Here is a 25,462-nt window from a genome sequence, read left to right as displayed (position 1 = left end):
ATAAGAGAAAGAAGAATTCTCCCTGTGTGTGCGGGTTTCGTCTGGGAGCTCCGGTTTCCTCCTTAATCCAACGATATGCTGGTAAGGTGAATTGTAAATGATAAATTGTACATAGTTTAAGGGTATGTAGGTTAGTTCAAAAGTCAGGAGTAAAGTTAGAGTAATAGACTAGGGAACTGGTTACTCTTCGGAGGGTCGGTGTGGACGTTGTGACTAAATGGCCCGTTTCCACACTGTCGACAATCTGTGAAGGATTAAAGTGCAGCCGTGCTTCTTTAAATAAACTAACAGTAAATGGTTCAAGAGCCGTATCAATCATTAATCGCTCTGGCCTTTGATGTTAGTGACAGGTAAGCGAAGGGTGCAAACCAAGTTTATTAATTCCACACGGCGGACTTTTATAGAATTAAATTGCTGTCCAGCCCATCAGACTTGGGCTGTTTTCGGTTTCTGTGGGAAAGGCTTTTTTATTTTCAGTTTCAAATCCTGTGTTATGAAGAATTGATCCGACATTGGACACAAATGCCGTTTAGATTTTGGAATGGTAACAGGTTTGTGGAAGAGCCTGTCATACTGAAAGGCACACAGTTGTAGCAAGTAAGGCCAAATTGCAATATCATTCAATAAGACAGGATTCTGTCAAGAAACAGAAAAAAACACAGCATCTCCTGTGAATTACTGTGCATGGTCTGTTAGTTTCACAGCTTCTCCCATCAATCTCAATACCTTTTCATGTCTTTCTATCGCTCTAATTTACTCTCCATCCCTCGCTGTCACTCTCTCTCAGACACTCCCAATTGCCATTTTGCGTCTGCATCTCAACTCTGCAAAACACAGTCTCCTCTCAAACCAGCAGTTGCTTCCTTCTGTGTCTTTCTTCACTCTGTCTGTGTGATTTCTTCATCGATGATCTCTCCTAATTTGTTACTGATCATGCTCGCTCCACCCAGATCCATACCTGTACTGACTTCTTCCTGATCAATTTCTGTGCCTGCAAGTGCTCTACGTTATTCTCTTTCTAACTTACATTAATCTCTCATCTTTGTTTCACCTTATTTGAAATCTTACGCCAATCTGTTTCAGGCTTAGTTATGAAAAATATTATATAAGATCAGACTGATAGTCAATATTGTTAAATTCTAATACACATAAGCCTCTGATTAGGGTGAGACGATTTCCAGCTTCGTCTGCATAATTTTGGGACGGGTAAGCACAGATTTCTTCCTGAAAGTATTTATATTAAACTATTTTTCTTGTCACAGTGTCTCAGTGGTTAGCACAGCAGCTTCACTGTGCCAGACACGTCATCCTCAGACGACCACGCGAAGTTGGTACATTCTCCCTGTGTCTGCATGGATTTCCTGCATGAGCTCCGATTTCCTCCCACAGTGAAAGGATGTGCACAGAACGTGGGTTACACTTGGTAAATAGCCCATAATAACCAGGGATGTGCAGTGTCGATGTATCAGCTGTGTGAAATCCGTGTTACAGGCTTTGGGTAGCTAGGTTGGATATTCTTATAAGGATTGGTGTGGATTCCGTGGACCGAATGGCCTGCTTCCACACGAAAGGAATTTTTATTCTGATCGCCAGGCTCACAAGTAAAATGTCGAAAGAATTGATGATTCCCCGCTCCCTGACACTTGACCAGAAGCCATTTCTAAACACAAATACTCAAGGAAAATCACATTTCGTTAACCCTTTGAAGATACAACCAATATTCCATAAGTTGATCATTTTTCCCTGAGAGCATCCTTTGCTATTCGATAATTTCATAACTCACACACGTTTATCCTCGTCTCGAACTTCTTGAATATTTCTGAATATCTCTGCTTTTCTTTCACTTCATTGGTTATCAAGAAACTAGCTCTGCCGTCATGATTTCTTCTCATAAAAAAGAATCATTTATTATTTGATGCCCAGAATTCTGAAGACTCACAACCGCCACCGAGAGAAGAAGAACTAGCAAATTTTTGAAAGAAGTATGTCCCTTTTGTTAAACTAGGACTGAATGCTAGAAATTAATAAAGCAAACACGTTGCTGATACAATATAATCTAAAGTGATAGTTTAACAAGATCCTCTGAACTGATCCATTCAAGTGGGCCCTGGAATGCTATTGAAATACATCCTCACTAACATGGCTGTGAATCTCATCATTGAATTTCGTTGCACATACATGACCAAAAACATGACATCAGCTGCAATGATACTGTTTTCAAAAACATGTTATAACTGCTCAAGAAGTAAAAACACAAATTGATGACAAAACTTCCCGAGCAAAGCACGCATAGCGGAGTTCGTTAAGGAGTGATCCCTCAACAATGATGGGCAGCTTCATGGTACCAACTTATCTCAATGACGTTTCTGATGAAGAGTCACTGAACTCGATACGTTGCCTCTGCTTTTTCTCCACAGATGGTGCCAGAATTGCTGAGTTTCTCATACAGATTTTGTTTATTTTTTTTACATTTTACAGACAGTACACATCTTTTGTACTTCTTTTAAAAATGTTACTGTTGTAGTTGCCAAAAGTAGAGAAGTCACTCACAGAGTGAGACCGATTCCATTGTCTTCCTGAATTTTCTCATTCTGATTTTCAATCTTTCCTCTGATGAATATTTGATTAAGTTGAAACTTCAGAATCTAGTCCAGTGATAGGTGAAGGAAGTATAACGAACTGGACAAGCTCCGTTCAAAATTTATCAAGAAGATACCCTAGACCTTGACCTGTATTGATTTAAAGGCATGCAAAACGTGTAGTGTTCCAGATGTGTACGATTTCTTCAAGCTACTTGGCTTTAAACAAAATACACATTATTCTTTTTTTAAAAAAGTTAACATACAACAAAGAATGTAAAATTGGCATCACCTCCAATCCATTAAAAGGATGACCAAACATAGTCAGCTATGGAGTCAGCAAGGGGGCATAGCTTTAAATTAATGGGAGGTAGGTATAGGACAGATGTTAGGGGTAGGTTCTTTACTCAGCGAGTCGTGAGTTCATGGAATGCCCTGCCAGTAGCAGTGGTGGACTCTCCCTCATTATGGGCATTTAAGCGGGCATTGGATAGGCATATGGAGGATAGTGGGCTAGTGTAGGTTAGGTGGGCTTGGATCGGCGCAACATCGAAGGCCGAAGGGCCTGTACTGCGCTGTATTCTTCTATGTTCTATGTTTTATATATTTTGTTCAACTACAAATCCCCAACTGTTAAAATGCAGCAGCAGTACCAAAAACCATGAGTTCTGATGAAGTATAACTGGACACGCAACTTTAACTCTGGTTACTCTCCAGAGATGCTACCAATCCTGCTGTGTTTTCCAGCATTTGTTGTTTTTTTTTCCATAAGCACAGATTCTTCGTTTTAACCGGTTATCTTCAGTCATGGAGAAAGAAAAAATGCAAAAGAAAAACTCTACAACAGTAGAGAGAGTATGCCGTTTTTTTTCACCAAAACGGACAGATCTGTGTCTATCTGCTTCAATCTTTCACCAATACCTCCCCCCCCCCCCAACTTAAACTGCTGGGACAACTAAAAACCTGTGTCCCCGTGAGCCTGCGTCCATCCACATGTGCAGCTTTTGTTTAATTCAACAAAACACAACAATCCAACGATCTCAATGCTGTTTCGCCACTGTTTCTGAAGCAGACATTGCAACAGCATTCTGGCAAAATAATTTTCGCAAGAGAACCTGTACAGTTATTAGATTAGATTCCCGACAGCATGCAAACAGGACTTTCGGTCCAACAAGTCCACACCGACCGTCCAAAGTGTAACCCACCCAGACCCATTCCTCTTCCATATAATTACGCCTGACTAACGCACCTAACACGGTGATCAATTTAGCAAGGCCAACTCAGCTGACCACCACATCTTTGGACTGTCGGAGGAACTGAAATATTCAGGGAAACCCCAGCAGACACGGAGAGAATGTGCATTCTCCACAAAGACAGTCGCCCGAGGATGGAATCCAACTATCAGCAAAGCATAATCAACAAAACTTACTAGTTGGAATCTTCCTCAATAATGCCCAAGAAGTCTGATGGCATCCCAGGCAAAGTAGCTGTCGTCTTTGGCAACACTTAAAATTCCTCTTTCTCGAACGCCAGCGCATATGTCGCAGCCGTACATAGGTTAGAGAATAATCAATACTGTTTAGGCAGCGCCTTCCAAACTCATACTCTCTATTGTCTACAAGAGCAAGGACAGTTGATATTTGAGAACATTATCATCAGGATCCGCACTAAGCCTTACATCAATCACATTTGCCGAAACAAATCTGTTCCATAACCATCACTGAATGGGGCGATGCTATGGCTTTGACAGTTGCACTTTGTGCTGTCTTTTTTCTGAAAGAAATGGAAGTTGAGACAGAATTGGCGAGATCACTACCAGAAACCTACAAAATCAAAACGTTTATGAAGCCTTGTATTTATTTTGATGCAAAAGAAGAAGCCAGATTTGTGACGTATCCCACAAAAGCACAGTTTTAGTTTCAGCTTTCTGTAGCTGTTGTGGTTGTGCAAGCGACAAATCTCTCTCTCCATCTCTCTTTCTCTCTCTCTCTCTCTCTCTGTCTGTCTCTCCCCCCACCCATATCTCTCTCTGTCTTACTGTTTGTTCCACTTAAAAGTTGAGTTCCTCTTCCTGCTGCGACAATTGCAAGTGAGGCAATCAATGCAACTGAGTTAGCTGTTATACACGTGTATGATTATGAGGTATTTCTATGTTTGAATAGCTAATGATAGATGTTTTGTCGGGATTAAAACAAAGTCCGCACGGTGCTTAAGCACTGCTGCCTCACATCGCCAAAGACCCGGGTTCAATTCCCACCTCAGGCGACTGTCAGTGTGGAGTTTGCACGCTCTCCCCGTGTCTGCGTGGGTTTCCTCCGGGTGCTCCGGTTTCCTCCCACAGTCCAAAGATGTGCAGGGTCAGGTGAATTGGCCATACTAAATTGCCTGTAGTGTTAGATAAGGGGTAAATGTAGGGGTATGGGTGGGTTTCTCTTCGGCGGGTCGGTGTGGACTTGTTGGGCCGAAGGGCCTGTTTCCACACTGTAATGTAATGTAATGTGATGTAAAGGTCAGCCATGTGTAATTCATAGAGGATGATTTAATATGATTCATACAGTGATAATTGGCTGGCAGGTCCAATTAAAGTGTGGGAGATTCTATCCTCTCTGAGAGCTGGCTCTGACGAAGACGAACTTATGTCAAGTATTGCACACTTGTCATGAGGTTTGTCTGAGTAATAGGATGCTGGCCTCTATGGAGTAATTTCAGTGTACAGAAAAGTGAAAAAAGTGTGATTGAAACATTGGTACGCAACTGCACACCTGAGTTGGAGTAAACATTTCAGGCATCCAGCTAATATTTGGAAAACTGAACACATTAAGTCCAAAGGTTTAAAAATTGGCCAAGCATGTCTAAAAATAGGTTCTTGTTTCTGGCACAGTTTTGCTAGTTTCAAAGTCATCCTGAGTTTGGACGACGCTCTGTAATTTTAAATCTTACCTTTCCAATAGCTGCTCTCAATGACTCTCAGGGATACATTGTCAAACACTAACACATTTTAAGATGAATACAAGTTTGTCCATTCTACAAGGGAAACACAATGGCAAATTTTCCAGCAGAGTGAGGGGCTGTGGGGGTGGGGGAGATCTGAACGCATTTGATGTGACCGTTGTCAATGTAAATTCACGCAGTAACATCTCCCATGAAAATTTCGCCTTGTCCTCTAGATCTCATTGCTGATTAGAAATTAATTCACTTGCTGAATAAACTTTTGCAAACAGACGATTTTGCACATGGATAGGGGTCATAGAAACATCTGTTAGGAATTCTGTTCGACACTTTGCTCAATTTTCTGTTCCTCATACGAATGACTTAACGCTGAGTGAGCGGTTTCTTCCAGCAGTGCCTTACTAGGCTATTCATGGTGAGTGATGTCGCATTGCTCATACCCACAGGTGGACCCAAACCACCGCAGCTAACGCCAGCTGCACTGCTCCAGCAAACTGCCTCACTCAGAAACAGACTTGCAAGCAACGATTCTCGTCGTTTCAGCTCCAGCTAGAATTAGACCAAAGGTAATGGCCTCGATTTCTCCAGATCGTCGGACAGACTCTTACTAAACAGCAGTGAACTGCTAAACTCACATTATAAATAGGCATTGTTAATCACAGTCCTCATTAAACCAGAGGATTATAAATTGGAACTCTTCAGAGCTGCTTACAGCGTTTTATAACGCGAAATATCCAGTTTCCTATGAAATCCTGTCTTTTTGCTTTCCCGCGGCCAATTCTTACCAGGTTTGCTCACACGATGCACACTGCCATTCTGGATAAACAGTCATTGTATATGCCTGGTTGAATAACCAACACACCGCCCCACGACCCCAATGATCTCAGACCTTGCCCAGTTGTCATTCGTCCAGTGTGGATTCATTCCTTCACTTCGTCCACTCCACTTCTTCTCCCTCTGGCGCCATCTCTTTGGCCATATCTTTGCCGATATACCTTTCTGTTTCTACACTAATGGGCAGGTGGCACTGCACATCATCCTAAGATCACCCCATTTGAGATCACAATGTTGAGCTTGCTTCCCAACACGCTGCTGTCTGCCCCTATGTTCTCACCCCTATTTTGCACACATAGTGTTGGTGCCAATGTGCCCGACGACTATTGAATATTCGCCCTTCGCTCACCCCTCATTCTGTCAGAATATCATGTAACCACTCTGAGAGATCCTTTCACCAAACAACGAGAAAACCGCACATCCTTTTGCACTGTGGTAGGAGAGTTATGAAACTCCTCCTCCTCCCCTTATAATTGGTTTACAACTGTATTTCCCATACAAGTTTCCATTTCCCCGTGGAGTGGAGCCAAGAGGTGTCAAGCAAATGTCTGTTACAAATGCCTTCATCCCGAAGGCCCAATCGTCACCCATAAAAATATAAGTGGGTTCTCTGTTTCTCTGGTGAATGTCCATAGTGGGATAGTGTTCCTGCCGAGTCCCCTCACTCTGTCAAAAGGACAACTATCTCCCTTTCTACCCTTGAATTCCTATCCTTCTGTGTGTCCCCATAGCCTCATCCCCAAAACCCAAGCAGGAGCAAGCAGGAGCTGAGGAGAGTCCGAGTGATGCTTGTGAAAGAGACCACGTATACGAGTGGAATAAATTTGCAGCACATAGCTGAGGGACCTGCAGTGATGCAACCCTCATTTAATCATGACTGGAAGAAATAACAACAAACTAACACACAAAATTAAATTATTCATTATTAAAGATACGACAGTTTGGACAATGGCAAAGATCGCGAGCAGAGCTATGGATGATCATGGATTCACATCCACTGTAGCTGAAAATATAACACAGTAATGGGGTCAGAGAAACACTTCAGTTTTCTTGCCTTCCGCTTTTCTGTAAAATGAGATGATAAATAAATGTGTTGAGAGACATTCAGAAGAAACATATACATCTCTTCGTTTGAGTTCCAACCATCCAAATGTTAAAGAACTTTCCAAAATCCAGCACTGTCAGTTCAGGATGGGAATTTACCAAATGGTTTGAGGAGTCAGGTATTTTAATGAAAAGGTTATGTTGGCGAGAGGGTTTAAGAGATGTGATAGATGCATGCAATTTAAGATGTCTTTTCAAGAGCCAATGTTATTTTCCAAAGATCATTTGGAAGCAGAAGCTTGAAATGCAGGAAAAAGAAAATTAGGAATGAATATAATCAACTCTCTATAACAATTAGATTCAATGGCTGGGTAAGTACCCAGCATTCCACGCCTTGAGACTTTAATCATTACAGGAGAGGGAGGGGCATTCGCATGCTGGCTTCACCTCCGTGGTCAATGGGAGAGATGCACTTTTCCAGACGTTAAGGCTGTAGAGCCTGGAGATAGGGATTCAGGCCGAGAGCGTTAAAAACGCTTCTAGCGAAAATCGAGCACCTTGAAAAATAAATAGTGGGTAAATGTTTTACAGTTCCAAGGTAAACAGCTGCCATTCTGGCTAAGGTTCTGGACGCATGGGTGGGCGGAACGGTGACGTCCTAGTACGGGTTTGTAACTGAGTGTGATTCATGCAAATATTGAAAATCTGAGATTAAAATAGAAAGGGATGGAGGAAGTCAGCGGGTCTGGCAGTATACATGGACAGAGAAGCACAGTTAACAATTCCAGTCTTGTGTGCCTTTTCTTCAGAATCCATTTCCTTGGTGGTGCGCTATCCTGGCTGATAGCCATTTTAGCTGCATAACATACAGGTGCATTTGTCAAAAAATACCACAGTCTGCTTTGACTTTTCTGCAGGTGACATTTTTAATCAACCTGTTCAGACGTGTTGCGAAGCCGGTGGTGCTTGAGAATCCAGACCTTCTTTGTCAGAGTGGAGTTACAAAGGGTCGAGAGTGTGGTGCTGGAAAAGCAGAACAGGTCATGCAGCATTCGAACAGCAGGAGAGTCGACTTTTCCGGCATCAGAACTTCATAAGCAATAAGGGCTCATGGCCGAAACGTCATTCTCCTGCTCCTCGGATGCTGCCTGACATCTCACGCTTTTCCAGGAACAACCTCTCTACTCTGATTTCCAACATACACAGTCCACACTTGCCCTTTGGCGTTCCTTTGGTCGGGGTCTTGGCCCAACCATCTTCACCTGCTTTGTCAATGACTTTCCCTTCACCGTGGGCGGCACGGTGGCAAAGTGGGCGGCACAGTGGCACAGTGGTTAGCACTGCTGCCTCACAGCGTCAGAGACCCGGGTGAATTCGCGCCTCAGGCAACTGACTGTGTGGCGTTTGCACATTCTGCCAGTGTCTGCGTGGGTTTCCTCCAGGTGCTCTGGTTTCCTCCCACAGTCCAAAAATGTGCAGGTTAGGTGAATTGCCAGTAGTGTTAGTTTAAGGGGTAAAATGTAGGGGAATGGGTCTGGGTGGGTTGCACTTCGGTATGTCGGTGTGGACTTTTTGGGCCAAAAGGCCTGTTTCCACACTGTAAGTAATGTAATGTAAATAAGGTGGGAACGTTGGTTGACGGTTTGACAACATTCAACATCATTTTCAACTGCTCAGATACTGAAGTCGCGCGTATGCGTATGTTCAGGTTGTATGTTTGCTTGCTGAGCTAGTGGATGTGTTCTAATTGAGAACAACTTTTCAGCCAGAATCTCAACATGCGGTAAAAAATACTTCCCAAAAATCGTATATCAATTTGTAACAACACCTAGATATCATACAAAATCTGCACAAGTGGCAAATAATAGTCATATCACATATATGCCTTGCAATGACCATCTTCATCAAGATACAATTTGAGTTTCCCGTTTTCACATTCAACACCAAATGTATTCTTGAATCCTCCATGAACAACATTCTGAGGTGTACTATTGAATAGAAACCTTCCAGATAGATTCAATATATCCTGCCACTGTCCTGTCTGCCGCTGACCCCCTCTCAGACATGTGGCTCCGATTCCCAACCCCCTGCAAAACTCGTTTAAAACCATTCGAAGCGCACGAGCAAATCTCCCACCCATGACATTTGTACCCCTACAGTTCAGGTGCAACCCGTCCTTCATGTACAGGTCCCACCTTCCCCAGAAGGCATCCCAATGGTCGAGGTATTTGAAGCCGTCCATCCTGCACCAGCCTCGCAGTCACGTGTTAAGTTCCATTCGCTGACTGTTCCTCATCTCACTGTCACGTGGCAGGGGTAGCAAACCTGAGAACACCACTCTCCTCCTCCTGCTCTTCAGCTTCCAACCTAACTCTCTGTAGTCACTTTTGAGATACTTAATCACTTTCCTGTCTATAATTGGTGCCAATATGTTCTATGATTTCTGGATGCTCACTCTCCAACTTCAGAATCTTGCAAATTCGATGGGCGATATCACGGACCGTGGCACCAGCGATGCAACATACCTTCCAGGAGTCCCTTTCCTGACCACAATATCCCCTGTCAAACCACCAAAATATTGAATCCAATACCACCAACGCTGTTCTATTCCCCCGCTTCCCTTCTGAGCCACGGTGCTAGAGACCTGACAACTATGGCTTTCCCCTGGTAGGCTGTACCCACCAGCAGTATCCAAATCGATATACTTATTGCTGAGGGGATTGACCACAGGGAATCCCTGCTGTGACCGTCGGTTCCATTTACTTCCCCGGACAGTAACCCAGCTGTCCTTATACTGTGTCTGGGGAGTGACCACCTCCTTGTACATCTTCTCAATTTCCCCTCAGCATCCCGGATGTTTCGTAGTTCAAACAGCTCCAGCTCCCGTTCCCTAATTTGATTTTCAAGGAGCTAAAGTTGGCTGCACTTCCCGCAGATGTAGTCGACAGGAACATGTGAAGTGTCTCTCACCTGCCACATTCTGCAGGAGAAACATGCAACTGCCCTGACATCCATATCCCACTAGTCTGAAAATCCGCACAGATCTAAACAAAGGAAGAGAAGAGGGAAAAAATCAGAAACCTGAAATCTTACCACGTTTACAGAATCTTAGGAAGGTTAGAAGAATTAGGTAGGAGGGCGGCTTGATGGTGAATGACCTCGGGTTTAGATGTCACACACTTAAAAACTCCCCAGAAGTCCTTCACTCTTCCCTCACACCACTCGGCAAATGTAGGCCCCGATGCCTGAACACAGGTTGTTAAAATATTAGACTCACCTTCCCAAACGTCCTTCGCTTCTCCCTCACACCTCTCAGCAAATGGAGGCCGTGGCGCCTGATCTAAGGTTTTTTTAAACGTTAGATTCACCTTCCCAGAAGTCCTTTGCTCCTCCCTTGCAACTCTCGGCAAATGTAGGCCCCGACGTCTGAACTAAGGTTTTTAAAAGTTCAGACTCACCGTCCCAGCAGTCCTTCGCTCCTGCCTCACACCTCAGGTCAAATGGAGGCCCCGACGCCTGATCTAAGGATTTTTAACTGTTAAATCCACCTTCCCAGGAGTCCTTCGCTCCTACCTCGCACCTCTCGGCAAATACCGGGATTGAAAGAATTGAAGTTGAGTGAGTCAAATCAAGCATGAATATACTGATCCAAGATCCAACGGAGTCACTAAATTCAGCAGGCCATGAAGGCTTATATTTATCTGGTATGTCTGTGGGAAAAAGATTTGAAATGGCAGTGTGATTGTAAAACGTCAATACACACACACACACACATATGCAAACACAGACACACACGTGCAAGCACACACACACACTCACACACAGACACTCTACATTGTGAGTGTTCCAGTGCAACTACTGCAGTAAGTATATCACAAAATCCAATTAACATTCTTTAAAAGGTCTGAAGAGAAGCCATACCTTTGTTGTGTTTGAAGGCAAGGATTCAACAGATCATTGGATTTGGAGATATAAAAGGAGATCAGCAACATGGAGATTTCTGGATTGTGGGAAGGATTACAGCTGCTCAGAGCAGCTGGAAGCTCAGCGACACAGACATTCTAAAGATAGACTGTTGACGTGCTCCATGTGTGGAAAGGGATTTACTCTGTCATTCAGCCACGTGTGACAGCTGTGGGTTTAAACTGACAAGAGACTTTTCCTCCGGTTGTGGGGAAAACTCTTTCAGATTTTCTCAGATTTGAAATTCAGTGGTCTGAATTCAAGATCAAGTTATTCCCATGGGCGAGAATTCGTTCAGTGTTCCATGAGTGGGCAAGTTTTCACTAGGGGATCCAGCCTAATGTCGCACATATGTCTTCGTCACTGGGAGAGAAGCTTTTCTGCTCCATGTGGGCAGAGATAACCTCCACAATCCATTCTAATGTCAACCAGTCGAATTGAAACTAGAGCGTGTACATCCTTCTGCTCTGTGCTTGAGAAGAGGTGTATTAAATCAGTTAAGTTTCAGATGCACAAACTTGATAAAAACTGGATGGAGACCATACATCTCAACTGAGTGTTGGAAGCGATTCACGTGGTCATCTGTACTCAGTGAGCACAGATTATTCACATTAGTGACAAACACTTGCCCCTTGTGTGGTAAGGGATTCACTTGGTTCTCCAATATCAGCAGATATGGGCTTGTTCATACCATTGCGTGAAAAAGTAAATGCTATGACTGTGAGAAGAGCTTCAGGCGTAACAATGCTTTGATGAAACGACAGTAAACGCTTTGTGGGTCGAGGCCGTTCATCTACACTATGTGTAGCAATGAATTCAATGATTCATCCGCACATGTGATGCACCAGATTGGTTTAGCTCAATTGGCTGGGTTGCTTGTTTGTAAAGTAGTGTGATGCTGACAACATGGGTTCCGTTCCCATCAACGGGTTGAGAATACCATAAGGAACTGTCCTTCTCAACCTCTTCCGTTGTCTGAGGTCTAGGAGCCCACTGGTTAAATCACCACCAGTGATCCATGATGGAGGGCTTATGCCCGAAACGTCGAATCTCCTGTTCTTTGGATGCTGCCTGACCTGCTGTGCTTTACCAGCAACACATTTTCAAATCACCACCAGTCACTTGTCTGTCTAATGAAGAGAATAGTTCCTATAGTCTGCATATCGACGGTGGCACCCACATTCCAGTGAGGTCAAATGTGATTGTATCCTGCTGTTTTTGCATCCAGAAATGAACTGTGTTCATTCTATCAGTAGACGTTTACTTCATTGGATGTGAATAGCTTCTTTAATTGAACTGGGTTTTATTTGCTCAAGTATCAATCACATCAAATATACTGTTTTCCCCAATTTCACCCAAAGTGGGGAGACTAGTGGATATGCATTTGCACTCTGTTCTTGGGCATTTTCTTCGTTATTCAAGCTTGATGTGTATAAAAAAAAGTATTTGATGCATTCAGAATTACGGACTGTGTTTCACTGCAATGGAAGTCCTTGAGAAGTGTGATCACTGCTTGAGGAGATGCAGCAGTTAAATTGTGTCGATACACAGTGGGAAGTCAGTCCCACAGTGAGAGCACGTGAATGGTTTCTCATCAATGTGAACACGTTGATAGGAGTTCAGTTCCTGGGAACAAATAAAGCACTTCCCATATTCTGGACATTTAAACGGTTTTTTTTTTCACTTGTATCCCATTGGTGTATTAGCGTAATGGAAGATTTAAGTGCATTCTTTCCCAAAAATTGAACATATAAATGTCCCCTTGCAAATGTTAATTCGCTGATATCTCAGCAAGTGTGTTAATGGAGTGAATCCTTCCCCGCATTTAGAGCAGGTGAATGGCCTTTCACCGGTGTGAACTCGCTTGTATTTCAGCAGGTTGCAGAAATCAAGTACTTTCTTCCCGCGTATAACAGACAAATGGTCTCTTTTCTCTGTGAAACTGCTGGTGTCTCAGCTGACCAAATACTCGAGTGAATCCTTTCCCACACTTAGAGCAGGTGTACGGTCTCTCTTCAGTGCGTTCCCAGATGAAAAGTGAGATCCGATGACGTGCTGACCCCATTTCCACTATGAGAATACTTGATTTATTTCTCATCAGTATGAACACATCTGTGATACCAGTTTTGGAGAACTTTTTTTGAAAGCATTTCCCACAATCTGAACAAGTAAAAAATCTCTCCTCAGTGTGAATGCATTAGTGCAAAGCAGGTTAGATGACTGCACAAATTGCTTCTCATACTCAGAACAGGTGAAATGCTTTTCCCCAGTGTGGCCGGGTGAATTGTCATGGTAGGCGAATAATTGAATACTTTCTACAGTGAGAACATGTCCAAAGGTTCTCTCCAGCGTCCCTCCAGTTATATCTTGGCAGTCCAGATGATTGGCTGACGCCCAGCCCATAGACAGCACACGTGAATGGTTTCACTCGACTCGCAATGTTGTTTTCTCCATCATTTTCAAAGGCCGACGTATTCAGGCTCCTTTAAACTGAACAACTCCATCAGATACCGATGTGATGTGTCGTGTCAGTTTCCAATGAAAATCCTCATCTTTATTAATTCTGAAATGAAAACAGAAATAGCTTAGTAAGAGCTAGCTTTTTTTAAAAAAACACCAAATAATTTAATTATCATTCTTCTTTCGTATGGGTATATTCAAGACAGGGTCAGGATGTATTGCTTATTCCTAATTTGACTGTACAAGGTGATGATGAGCAGCCTTCTGGAACCCTTGCTGTCCATGGGCTATCAGTACATCCACATTGTAAGGGAAGGAAATTCAGAATGTTGACGAAGTGCCGGGGAGGAATGGCAAAATATTTCCAGGTCAGTATGGCAACTGGTTTTTCGGGTTGTCCTACCCACCTGTCGTCTTTTACCTTTGAGATGGACGTGATTGTGAACGTGTAAGGTACTGTTTGCGGAGGCGTGGTGAATTTCTGCACTTAATCTTGTGGATGGTACAACCTGCATGCCTGAGTGTTTGGTGGTGGAGGAAGTGGATCTGTGTCAATGTTGTGCCATTCATGCAGTGCTGATCAATTTGGCTGTTCTGTTCAGGGTGGTGTTGGGCTATGCATTATTGTTGGAACAGCACTGAGGAGTCCTCAAGGATGTTCTGACTGAAATTCTATCTTCCGACTTGGATGCTGCCTTATCTGTTGTGCTTCTCCTGCAACATGCTTTTCAATACTGCACTTATTCAGGGAAATAGGAAGTATTTAGTTATGTTTCTTATTTCTGGCTTGTAAAGGAATAAACGACAGGTAGGGAAAGAACCCAAAGAAGGAGAAGAACAGTTGGACAATGGAGTGGATAACGATCTGGCTAGGAGTGAGAAAATCGGTTAATGGAGATATTTAGTTGCTATTCGTAGGTGGTGTGTAATGGCAGGCAATCTGATAGATAGGCTTCAAGGAACAAAGAATTGTATTACTTGCTGAAGAAATCCCCGATTCTGACTGATCTTGTCGCCACAAAAGGCTGGTTAAATTAATTTCTCAAAGAGACTGGGACTTTCACAGCAAATAGAGAGGCCTTTTGGCCCTTCTTGCCAATGTCAGGCATCAAGCGCCTATCCACTGTCATCCTATTTTCCAGAACTTGTTCTGTAGCTTTATGCGCTGTGGTGCTTCAAGTGATCATCGATTGCTTTTTGCAATTCCACTAGCTCCAGCAAAATGCCATCACCACACACATATTCCTCTCACCTCCCTTCTCTGCCTTCCGCATGTAACCTTCCGTCTGGGACACACTGATGCATTCTGCCTTCACTCCCAACACCTCCCCACACGGCACTGTGAAATCTTCCCCTCCAATTGCTGAAGATGTGAAACATGCAGTCCTGAAATCTCAGAAATAGGAGCAGCTGTAAGCCCTCCAGCCCTTCGAGTCCGCTCCGCCATTCAATACGTTCATGGCTGATCATTTCGTGCGCTCAGATCCATTTACCCGTCCTCTCACTGTATCCCTTACTTCCTTTATTGTTCAAAAATAAGGTCATGGCCTTAAAAACGTTTACTGAAGTGGTGTCAACTACTTCACTGGGCAAAGAATTCTAATTATGAAAGTGAGGACTACACATGTTGAAGATTAGATGTAAGAGTGTAGTGCTGCAAATCGCATAGCAGGTGAGACAGCATCTGATGAGCAGGAAAATTGACCTTACATGCAAAATTCCTTCATCAGGAATCGAGGATTCCAAAGAGTATCAACCATTTGTTTAAATTATCAATTCTGTGCTGAATCTGCTCCGTCTAATCTTGAGGCTGTGCCCGCTTTGAGATGGACGTGATTGTGAATGTGAAAGGTACTGTTTAAGGAGGCGTGGTGAATTTCTGCGCTTAATCTTGTGGATGGTACAACCTGCCTGTCTGAGTATTTGGTGGAGGAGGAAGTGGATCTGTGTCGATATTGTGTCATTCATGCGGTGCTGATCAATTTGGCTGTTCTGTTCTGGGTGGTGTTGGGTAATGCATTATTGTTGGAAAAGCACTGAGGAGTCCTCAAGGAGGTTCTGACTGAAATGTATCTTCCGACTTGGATGCTGCCTTATCTGCTGTGCTTCTCAACCCAATTCGCACAACCCAATTCCTGAAAAAGGGGTCATGCCCGAAACGTCGATTCTCCTGCTCCTTGGATGCTGCCTGACCTGCTGCGCTTTTCCAGCAACACATTTTAAGCTGTGCCCTCTTTTCCAAATTTCACCCGCCAGTGGAAACATCCTTTCTACTTCTATCTTACATATTCCCTCAATATTGTACATATTTCTATAAGGTCTCTCTTAATTCTTCTGAATTCCAATGAATATAATCACAATCTACTCAGTCTCTCCTCATAACCATATCCCCTCAACTCCGGCATTATCCCAGTGTACCCCATCTGCACCCCTTCCAGTGCCAGTCCATCCTTTCTCAAGTAATGAGACCTAACCTGCTCACAGTACTCAAAGAATGTCGTCATCAGCACCCTGTACAGCTGCAACATAACCTCTCCCTTTCGTAATGAAAGACAACATCCATTTGCATACCTAATTCCTTGTTGTACCTGCAGACCCGACCTTTGTGATTCATGCACAAGGGCTCCTCCGTCCCCCTGTGCAGCAGCATGCTTCAACATTTTAGTCGACAAGTAATAACCCTTTCTCCTGTAACTTCTAACAAAATGGATGACTTCATATTTTATCTGCCAAACCTTCGCCCATTTCGTTAATGTAACTATTTTCCTCTACAAAGTTTGACATTCCTCTGCACTCTGTCCTCTGCCATTCATTTTCGTGTCATCTGTAAAGTTGGACGTGCTCCAAATTGTCCCTAACTACAAATTATTTATATAAATTGTAAATAACTGCAGTTCCAAAACACATCACTGAGGCACACCACTACTCATTGGTTGCCAGCCAGAATACTACACATTTATCGCCACTTTTTGCTTCCTTCTATTTAACCATACCTAGATACATACTTATACTCGATCACTAACACCATGCATCCTCAACTTATGCATCAGCCTCTTGTGCACACCTTGTCGAAGGTCTTTTGGATCTCTGGGTACACCGCATTCAGTGTGTCCTTGTTGTCCACCATACTCGTCATGTCTTCACAGAATACCAATATATTTGTAAAGCATGACCTGCTCTACATGAGTCCGTGCTGTGTCTGTTCAATCTCTATCGCAGTGATCTTTTATCCCCTTCCTTGATAGTGGACTCAAGCACCTTCTCTAATACAGAAGTTAAGCTAGTGGGTCTATAACCCACTCTCTTGTCTTCCTTCCATTTTTTTAAACAATGGCGCCAGATTTACTGTTTCCAATCTGCTCGAATTGCCACAAAGTCCAGCGAATTTGCAAGATTTCCGCCTGTACACCTGTTAGTTCCCCCGCCAACTCTTTTAACACCTTGGGATGGATTCCTTCAGCGACAGGAGACTGTCTATCCTTAGCTGCATTAATTTGCCCAACACGAAATAAAGATTGTTTTCAGGTCCTCACTGACATCTATCTCTTTTCAACTACTGCCATGTATTAGTGTCTTCCACTGTGAAGAACGATACAAAATAACTGTTCAATGGCTCAGACATTTCATCACATCCCATAACTAAATGCCTAAAGGACCAACATTCACTTTAACCTCTCTTCTTCGCTGTACATTTTTGTCAAAACTTCTTCTAAACGTCTTTATAATCTTTATAATCTTACGATTCATTACAGCACTTTTGTGGCTTTTTTTGACCGAGAAAGCTTTCCGAATCTTCCAGTTTCATGCTGATTTTAACCACTTCGTATGCCTTCTCCTTCAATTTGACAGTCTCCCTTATTTCTTGAGATAACCATGCCAGATTGCACCTTTTTTTACTGCCCTTCCTTTACATTGGAATATAATTTTGCTCAGACCTTTGAAAAATGTAATTGAAAGCTTTGCTCATCAGCTGGCCCACCATTTTTTTTTGTTTTGAGTCTTCTTTAGCCAGGCTCTCCCCTATCTATTGTAGAGCCCCTTGCATATGCACAGGAATCTGGCATTGGCTTTTAACTTCACGCTCTCCATCTGCATTCTCAATTCAAACATACTGTAATCACTCCTTCCAAGCGGTTCCTTAACGATGAGTTTTTTAAATTTTTCCTGTCTCACTACAGAGGACCAGATCGACGATAGCTTGCTACTTCGCCGTTTCTTTGACATAGTGTTCAGAAAACTGTCACGATTAAGTCCAACAACGTCGTCCTCAAGGCAACATTGACTGAGCTAGTTCGACCAATCTAAATGTCGATCAAAATCCTCAAAGTTAATATCCGTCCCATTTTGACCAGCATTACTTATTTCTTTGTGTATTTATTCCCCCAATGTAATCGTTTATTTTGTGGTCTTCAGACTACGTCTATCACTGAACGTTTCTTCTTAGAATTTCTAATTTCCAACAAAATGGATTCAAACTCATTCTCTATCGAAGTTATACCATCTCACAGTTCTGCGTTGAAGTTGTTCTTGAATATCAGTCTCTCCTGTCTGTCCTTCCGAAAAGTCTGAAAACCCTGGATATTTAACTCGCAGTCATGACCACCCTGTAACCATGTCTCCGTAATGGCTACTAAAACTTATTCATTCTAAATGATTTGTGTCATTAATTCTTCAACCTTGTTCCAATTGCTACAATCATTTGGGAAACTGACTTCATGATAGGTTCTTAGCCTCATGATTTCCAACATCTCTCATAACATCTCCTGAATAATCCTTCCTTTTAACATCTTGTTTCTCCTCAACTGTCCATTTACGTCCTCCCTCCTAAGTACCCAATGGCCCAAAAACACCTTCCAGGTGAAGAAACACTTTGCCTGCACTTCGCACAACCCTGTCTACTGCATTTACTGGTCGCTATGTGGTCTCCACTATCTTGGGAAATGAAGTGTGGACTAAGTGACTGCTTTTCAGAAAATCCAAGTTCCATCTTCTAGAAAGTCCCTAAACTATCACTTCCCCGCCCAATTAGCGGGCCAGCCCGTTCCTTGGCCAACATCTCTGTCTCAGGCTTACTGCAGTGTTCCGGAGAAGCTCAGGACATGCGTGAACAAGAACATCTCATTTTCCATTTGGGGATGCTGCAGACCTCTGTAATCCATCAATTTCAATACTTTTAGGACCTGAACTCATCCATCTCCTCGCCATCTACCTCACACGCCACTCCTTGTTATCACAAATGCAGCCATTACACACTATCCATGTTTAGTCACTAACAATCGCCATATAAAGCTACTCACCCTCCCAGCCTGATCATTATCCATTAGTTTGCCCAATTCTTCTTCTCTCTCTTTGAGTTCGACACCACCCTACCGTTTACATCTTACCCCACTCCCACCACCCTATCTTCTGCATATAGGTCAACATTTCGTAGGTACCATCAGTTCTGAAGAAGGGTCACTGGACCGGAATTTGTTAACTCTTATTTCTCTTCTAAGATGCTGCCAGACGTGCTTGGCTGTTCCAGCACCTTCTGCTTTTGAACATGTTCCTTGGCCCACATCTCTGTCTCAGGCCATCTGACACTGTGAATGATCAAGGAACAAAGGTCATGCGTGTGCCCTTTTAGTAGCTTAAGATTGTCCGTGCTCAATGATCCTCTGCACCGAAGACAGTCCTCTGTTCCTTTTGGAAACTTCTCTTGTCGATTGATCCTATTACAATGTGAGCCACAGGCATCAACTTCTTTGGTCTATTAATTCAGCATGGGATTTGTATCGCAGATCTATTTTGAATGCGATCAACAACAGAGAAAGAGAGAAAAATAAACTCATGTCAAATCTGAACAGACTGGAGTTTCTGCAGGAGGTGGAACTTAGTGACATTTTTTCAGATAGAGAAAACTAAAACACTTTCTCACTCTGAGAATGTGCCATTGGTTATCGAAGCTAAAAGGATTTATAAGCGCAAAGGCTGAAACAGCTTTTTCACTTATAATACCTGAACGATCTTCCTCCAGTGTGATAGTACAGTTGTGTCAGTAAATGGGATAACTGAGCGAATCACCTTACATATGCAGCCGGGGAACAGTCCTTGTGTGGTAATATATGGGTACAGAATGCATGGACGAGGGACTGAGAGTTTCTTGAGCCGTTTCACATCGTGACTGAGACGGTATTGGGGTTTTGACAGGCTAAAAGTCGGCAAATGCACAGTTCGGGATGGAGTTATGATTCACGTTGCTTTGTGAGACTAGAGAGAAAATTACACGTGTTCTGACCAATGTTTTACATTCCTTTTTGACCACCTGGGAGTAGTTAGAGGATTTCAGGACTACTAACACAGTTCCAGTTTTCACTAAGGCTGGCAGAGATAATGCAGCAAGTTACACAGCAGTGAGTCGAACATCACATGTAGGGAAACGTTTGGAGAAGCCCTTTCGGGAGAGAATTAATTGCAATTTCTTCAGAGAAAGTTTGACCAGCGAGAGTCAGCATGGTTTTGTCAGAGGAGGTCATGCCTGACAGAACAAATATTTTTTTAGGATGTGATCAGATGTGTAAACGAGGATAGTGAAATTGATTTAGTTTATGAGGATTTTAGAAAGCCTTTGACAAGATCCCACAACGGAGACTGGTAACAAGGTTAACATAAAAGTGATAAGGGTCACGTGTTAAGTTGGATCCAAACTTATTTGGGTGGTGGAACCCAAAGGAAGGTGCTGTGTCTGTGACGTGGAACGGGTATTCAGTGGTGTACGACAAGGATCAATGCTGTGTCCCTTAATGTTTGTGATTGCACATAAACAATATAGAAATAATATTGGGGAAATGATAAGAAAATTTGAGGAGGATATGAAGATTGGCAAAGTGGTTAACAGTGAGGAAGAGGATCTTAGGTTCCAGGATTTCAGAGGTGGATTTGTCAAATGAGCAGATGGGGGAGCTGAAAATAACAATAAAAACATCAGGCGATGCATTTTGTAAGTAACACGTCATGGAAGTACTCAAAGAACGGTAGGGCACTGGGAAACCCAAAGGAACAGAGTCACTTTGCATGTGGGTCCACAGATTCGTGAAGGCAGCAGAATATAGTAGTTAAGAAGAGAAGCACGACTTTATAAGTCACGGCTAATATTGCGAGAGCAGGAAAATAGGTGTCACATGTAGAAAAGTTCGTGAAGAAAGCATTTAGCACGCCTGCCTTCATGAGTCGGAACATTGATTATTGGAGTTCACATGTCACGTTCTGGCTGTACAGAGCATTAGTGGAGCCACATTTAGAATACTGCTGACAACTCCGATCACCTTCAAACGGAAAGATATTGTAAAACTTGAAAGAGTGCAGAATAGATTTACAAGGATGTTACAGTGTCGAGAGGGCTTGAGTGGGAAGTAGAGAGTGTTTGAGCAGGGGCTTTTCCCGGCAGTGTTCCAGGCTGGTGTGTAAACGTCTAGACGTTTATAAAATCATGATTGGGGTTGGATCGGTGACTGGCCTAGGCCATGGTTTTACCCAGAATGGTGGAATTCAAAACGAGAGGGCACAAGTTTAACGTGTTTTACACGGACACACTAAACAAGGGACAAAGTGTGATAGAGCGATATTTGGATTTCCAACAGACATCATCTCAGCTTAGTCTTCGACTTAATAAAAATGGGCATGTACTTGGGAAAATAGTTTGAAAGGTAAACCATGAAGAGAACGTTAAGGATATAAAAATTGAGTGATGTCGAGATGAGGAAGTTTGTGAGTAAAATATTGACCAATGCAGTATGAAGTGGAGAATGAGATGTTCGCAGGAACATTCAATAACGACCCTTTTATTTAAATTAGATATTACAGGAATCTGAAATACAGAGGGACCTGGCTGTCCTGCTTTGTGGATCACATTAACATGGTCTGCCGGGGGAGCAACTGATTAAGAACGCAATAAGTCTTTTTATTCATTTGTTCAGCAATGACTGGGCCAACATTTATTTCCCCACTCCTATCGGTATTTGAGACGGTGAGAGCCTGGTCGAAACACTGCATTTCATGATGTCTTTTTTTGGAGAAACGAAGTGTTGCATTTATCAAATTGCAGCTTTTTCTTTGCCTGTTCACAGTTTAATGTTCAAATATTCAGTTGATATCAGAGAATGCAGATTTTCTCCAGCAATTATGCTTGTGTTTCAGATTTCCTGCATCCACAGTTTATTTTTATTTAGTAATTTGGATGATCTGAGTTTTATGAGGAATGAAATGTTGCAAGCTGTCAAACATGTGACAGAAGATTCAAACTTCAATTTTCCGAAGCAGATCAGCTGAGGTGGGAATAGAGTCAAAAAGTGTGGTGCTGGTCAAGCAGCATCCAGGCAGCAGGAAATTCGATGTTTCGCATACAAGATGTTCGTCAGGAATGCTTGAATCGTCGATTCCCCGCTCCTCAGATGTTGCCTTACAGGCTGTGATTTCCAAGTGCTACACTTATTGACTTTGATCTCCAGCATCTGAAGTTACCACTTTCTGCTGAGGTGCGGTACATTCAGGTACTGTTCCTGAGAGGTAATAACGTGGTCGTGATGACAGAGTGAATTTGTAGTTGAAAACTTATCCGTGAATCAATATTATTCTCCCGATCCCACTCTGCCGAGGACAGGCTGTTTCGATGGAGCTTGTTACAGTCAGTCAATGTGACAGTTGTGCATTTGGCAGGTCGCGAAAACGTGAATTCCCAACGCGTTGTTTAGACTCGAATACGATACGGAAACGTTCGGTCTTGGGTCTGCCACGGCCTAAATTTGAAAGTGGGTTTGCATGTGCATAGTCGTTGTAGTGTATATTTGTGTCTGAGTGTGTAACCAGTTATATTTTCTGATGGGTTTTAAAAATGAAGCGATCAACAGAATGTTGATTTTCATTTTACTTTGATAATGTAAATCTGAACCAAAAATATGAATTGTTGGAGAAACTCAGCAGACCTGACAGCATCTGTGGAGAGAAACTGAGTTAAAGTTTTAGATCGACAGAAACACGTTACTTATACATTTCTATATAATAATGCTGGGAAAATTATCAGTCTTATCTTTGGAATCAGGATTTTTATCTCAATGACAGACAACCGTCACCTTTACAAATTCAGAAGGACTTTATTGACTGTAATGCTGTTTCCGTTGCTCTCAGCTGGTGAAAGGCTGTGCTTAAATGATTACCTTCTTTCGTTTCCTTTCTCTCAGTTTGCAGCAATGTCGAATAGAGAATTGGTCATTTCAGTGTCTAACTCAGCATGTGTCTCCATATGTCTCTCTTTGTCTCTGTGCATCCACCTCACCCTCTTCCTGTTACACATTCTCTGACACTCTGCCTGTCCATACAGCTCTTTACCTATTTCGGCTCTGTGAAAAGTCTGACATTAGATTACTTACAGTGTGGAAACAGGCCCTTCGGCCCAACAAGTCGAAGTGCAACCCATCCATACCCCTACCCTAACACTATGGGCAATTTAGCATGGCCAATTCACCTAACCTGCATGGAATGTGAGAGGAAACCGGAGCACCCGGAGGAAACCCACACAGACACGGGGAGAACGTGCAAACTCCACACAATCAGTCGCCTGAATTGAACCCGGGTCTCTGGCGCTGTGAGGCAGCAGTGCTAACCACGTGCCACCGTGCCGCCCAATTGTCGCGACATTTCGAGGCAATTTGAGTGTGCAGCTGCTGAGAGGCTTTTTGCCCACTGACTGGAGTGCGTTGAACTGGGCTCACATTCTCCGGATAATGTGTCTGTCACTTCAAACCAGGCAAGGCGACACTTCTTCCTCAAACAATTATGACTGTTTCGAATTCAAAATAGAATACCTAATCCACAAGAAAAAAATGCAATTACACTACAAATAAAGTAGCACATTGATGTATATATTGTTGGTTTAAATGTATGAACGGTGGCATCAGAGAATGAGTGATCAGTTGTTCGTATCTCTGCCATTACCACAAAATTCCCCGGCAAATCTGCAGCGTCTCCTGCCTCATCTCGTTATTCCGACCTAACTGGGAATGAAGGAGGGGGAATAAAAGAGGAGGAGAAGCAGAAGTGCTTGTGGAATAATGGAAAGGAAGCACAGACATAAGTAACAGTTCGGAATATTAAACAAAATGGCATTCACTGTTGGAACTTAACCCGGATCACCAAATCATAACTGGGTTAAAGTCCAAAAAGGCACTCAGTTATTTTTGTGAAGACTTGAAACACCAAGTCCAAGTATGAACGCAACAAGTAGGCACCGCTGGGAGTTGAACCCAGGATTGCTTGTTTACGAGACAAGCGCTTTAACCAACTAAGCCACGGCGCCACAGCAGTCAGTCACTCACTCATCCATATGTGGAGTTGCTTAACCACTTCCTCACAGTCTTTGGACATGTGTTTTCGGATCAATGTTGCTCACAGAGAATTGTATTCAATCCTCGAATTTTCAAATACAAACAGTTTATAGCTGAAAATTATCCACTGAAAAGGCACAGAAAAAACATAATCTCTTCTTGCATTCATTTAAAACTGGTATTTTCACCTGGTTAAATTGACAGGAGAAAGAGGATGTGCTCATTCTATCGGGGCCCATGAACCACGTTAATACACACAGAGGGGACATCACATCAAGAGGAACAAGGTCATTGCGGTGAATTGACTAGCTGTAATGTGTAAGTAAGTATAAGCATTGGGCAGTAAAAGCTGACCCAATGGCACCGACATTGAGTTTTGCACCATCAGTTCCGCGCTGACTTCCTGCCTTATGCCTCCCAGGCATCATTGTCTATCACTTTATTTCACTGTCTTCGTCCACGTCTCAACTTATTTCAAACGATTACAGATGTCTGATAGGAACCTTTAAATTTTCGAAACGGATTCATGGAGTATAGTCAATGGGAAAGGATTCACTGCATATCCAGAATTACCACAGTGATGGAGGGGATGAATTACTTTCCTGAAGCTTTCAACGCCTCAGCACAGACATGCAGCTCGTGGGGTATTTCCAGGATTTACACTCAGCGACACTGAAGGATAAGCGAGATACATCCAACTCGGAAAGATGATATGATTGAATGGGCATTTGCGGTGGTCGTTTCCAGTGTATCTGCTGCCTTTGTCGTTATATACGGATGGAAGCAATTACTGACCGATTCTGGCAGGATCTGGGTGTGTGCTCTGTCTGCAAGCAATATTTGTTTTCATTCTAATAATTCACAAAAAGAGAAATAAATCTTCATTACCTGAGTGGGAATTATATCCAGGTATGTGCGATGCACACTCGGACTCCGAAACAGGGACCTCCTGTGATGATGACTATAAAATTAAAACCTGACTTGTAGACACTCTTGTGTCTGTCGTTGACTCCATGACAAACTTCAGCTGCAAAGTTGCTCACTCCTAGTTTCGAAAAAGTTCATATTATCGCACTGGATTTCAATGTGAAGAAAGCGGAGCTGCGATAATCTGATGTTGTTCAGCAGATGTACTGCAGGAAGGCACAGAACAGGCTGGTGGTCACAGGGCCTCATTTTGACGCGCTGGTATCCGGTGAGCTGGCAGCACCAATAAGGGTGTCGTGATACTTGTCTGATTCCAGATCCCGGGCTAGAAATGACCAGAGTTTTCTC

At 43.0% G+C, this 25,462-nt stretch overlaps 1 non-coding gene across 1 annotated transcript; it reads right to left on the bottom strand.

Moving 5' to 3' along the window:
- Positions 1-24,085: 24,085 nt before the first annotated feature.
- On the bottom strand, positions 24,086-24,159 carry trnat-cgu (transfer RNA threonine (anticodon CGU)). The gene has a single exon. It is a non-coding gene; the product is annotated as a tRNA-Thr (tRNA).
- Between the last annotated feature and the right edge of the window lie 1,303 nt (positions 24,160-25,462).

Source organism: Chiloscyllium plagiosum, unplaced genomic scaffold (genome assembly GCF_037043375.1).
Source record: "Chiloscyllium plagiosum isolate Xiang-an unplaced genomic scaffold, Cpla_swu_hap1 HiC_scaffold_50, whole genome shotgun sequence".
NCBI lineage: Eukaryota > Metazoa > Chordata > Chondrichthyes > Orectolobiformes > Hemiscylliidae > Chiloscyllium > Chiloscyllium plagiosum.
Note: the sequence above shows the minus strand (reverse complement) of the source record. Positions and strands in the feature narration are given on the sequence as shown.